Genomic DNA, 2,822 nt, shown 5'->3' with positions numbered 1-2,822 from the left:
AAGCAGATTCATTACTATTCTCTTTGCAGTTATCATTTATTCATTTGTAGAGTCACAGCAGTTCACCCTCAGAGTCTTGCCTGCAATTCTTTAGATCTTTCCTCATAGTTCACAGTTCCCAAACCACACTCCTGCTTCCCCCACTGGATTCCCTCTGAAGTGTCAACATCTTCCTCACCTTCCCTGATACTGGATACAGGGCTCAGTGGGAACACTCTCAGTACTCAAGCAGAAGGATCGCCTCCCTTGTTTATACATCCAGGTGCTTTTTGTTTATTTTTGTAATTTTAATTTACTTTTTTTTTTTTTTTTAGCAAGAGTAGGAAATTACTGGTCCATGTTTAATCTCTAAGCCAATTCAACCTCCTTTACTTTGAAGCTATTAATTTTGAACAGCAAAGTCCTCTTTTTTTTTCTTTCTTTGTTTTTGCCTGTTCAATTGCCAGAGTATTCAACTTCTCATCCTATAAACATTCACTGATCTTCAGGAATGTTCAGGATCCTTCATCCTTGTCTAGACATTATCATGTCCATAAGCAGGATTTGCAGCATCACATCTCCTACACTAAATTTGCTGTGTTTCTTACTGTTTTCCCTTCCCGTGATGGTGTTGGTGCTATTAATCATCCCACACATGCTCTACCTTGAGATTTTGATTGCCTTCACATTTGGAAAATTAATGACTGGAGAAGTAAAGGAAATTTGTCCTTCAGGTATACTGCAAGTGATATTCCTTGGAACTACTTTATTGCACAGATGTCCAGCTGTCATTCTCAATCAAATAGAGCAAATAGCAACTGCCAGGCTGCATTTTTACTTATTGGGGAGATTGTAGCAGCACTGTTAGAATACTAAACAGAGCTGGGAACAAAGACCAAAATTAGGATAACGCATACCGAATTGCCTCGTGTCTGCTCCAAGAATCTAAGTATATGACAGGGCAACTTTATCCTGATGGTATCTGCAAGGAATTTTTGAAGTCTTCTGAGGAGCTTTGTGACCCTTGACTGAGAACTCTGTACAGCAACTAGAAATTAACTGAAATGCCCCAGACATACTGAAATAGGAACCTTTTTTTCCCCAATTACATAAAAGCTATAATTACATTCGTTGCATAAACATTTTAACTGGGAAAAAAATTGGATAACTGAAGATACCCTCCCCCAGCACCAGTTAACCACCACTCCTAGCACAGCAAGAGTAAAATTAACTCAGTGTTCACACTGTAAAGCTTCTCAATGTGGATGATACTGTGCTCTCCTTCTGTCTCTCAAAGAAAGAAAACGTCTGAGACCATTCTGAAGTCCCCCTTTTTTTACACAGCTACATACATTAGATTTTTCTCCAATCTCTTTAATCAGTGTCAGGGGACTCATCCCATAAGAAATCAGTAATTTCTCTGTGCTAAACTAGCAATGACAAGGATACTGTGACTTCATCCTTGCTGAGCTGCCTTTTTTCCTGAAACCAGTCTTCTCCCTGGAGCTTACATCTGATTCCAACATTCACTACTTTTTTTACTGCCTAAAAGCAAAACAGAAATGCAAGTTTTTTGCCTGCTGCACATACTCACCTGAAGAAGAGAATAAAATGACTGTGCTGAGCTGGACTGATTTATTCTGCAGAAAGATGAGAACCAGATGACAGGGAAGGAGCAGCCCTGTTGCTGTCCTGCACAGACCACTCAGCTGGTATCTCTGAGCAAAGTGTGACAAGGACATCAGCCTACTGCCAGTCCTGGCTGATATCAGAGCCTTCTCACACTCTTAGAGGGTGCCAGCTGAGATGAGCTAGGGAATCAATTCTTAACTATTAGGAATAGGATGGGTATGGAATCACTCTGAGCCCAAACCAGAGATCCAAACCAGAGCAGGCAACTATTTGAGAGTGGGTGGGCAGGGCGAGGGAAGAGCCATGCGTGAGGAAAAAAGACATCTCTATTTTCCTTTTGCAAACCACAGCTGGATACAGATCAGATAACAGCTACAGTAACAGATCTATTCTGTACCAGCGCCTCCAACTCCCCTACAGCAAAGAGCTGGGTCAGCACAGTCCAGCTGCTGCAGATCACCAGATGCTGCACACATCTCAGAGAGACAGAAACGGAGATTGCTATCAGGTGAAAGGCAGCAGCAGCAGCAGGTTACAGCAGTCTGCATCAGGATTCAAGGATACAAACGCCTGCAGAGCGCAATAAATGGTGCAGCAGCTCAGGGAGCGCTGAGGCAGCATTTTTCTCCACGTGTAAAGAGGCAGTGTGGTCCAGGGCCTCGTTTACGTCAAGAGCTATTTAAAAGAGTAGTTAATTAAGTATACAAATACTGAAGGGTATCATATTGGGCCCAACCTAGATCGAGCTACAAAAGTGCATTCAAAAATCATTTAAAAAATTCTTAGGAAACTTGCCAATACAAGAATCCACAAGACAAATTCTCAGGAAATTATCAGATATTATCTAACATTAAAAGTAATAAAAATGGATGTGGAGAAGAACGGTAGAAAAAAGTATGAATTCACCCAAATGGGTCACGACCTGTTCTTAAAATTCTGTCAGTATCTGTTAGAGATAAGACCACTGCCAACTAGCAGAGCAGCAGCTGAAAGCAGAATTCAACTGTAATTCTGCCTTCTTTTAATTGCATGCTACATTAAAAAGTTAATGTAAAGCATGTTTGGAAGCATTTTCAGTAGAGTCCTCTGATAAACTTCAGTCTCATTCTTCCATTACCTGTCATAAGCAAATACACTTTTCCCCTCTGCCAACCTTCACTGCCCCTACCAAAGCCAGAAATAGCACTTATGGGCATTTCCATCCTTGTGGT

The sequence above is a fragment of the Lagopus muta genome, chromosome 11 (assembly GCF_023343835.1).
Source record: "Lagopus muta isolate bLagMut1 chromosome 11, bLagMut1 primary, whole genome shotgun sequence".
In the NCBI taxonomy this organism is placed as follows: domain Eukaryota; kingdom Metazoa; phylum Chordata; class Aves; order Galliformes; family Phasianidae; genus Lagopus; species Lagopus muta.
The sequence above is the reverse complement of the archived record's forward strand: the minus strand, read 5'-3'. Positions refer to the sequence as shown.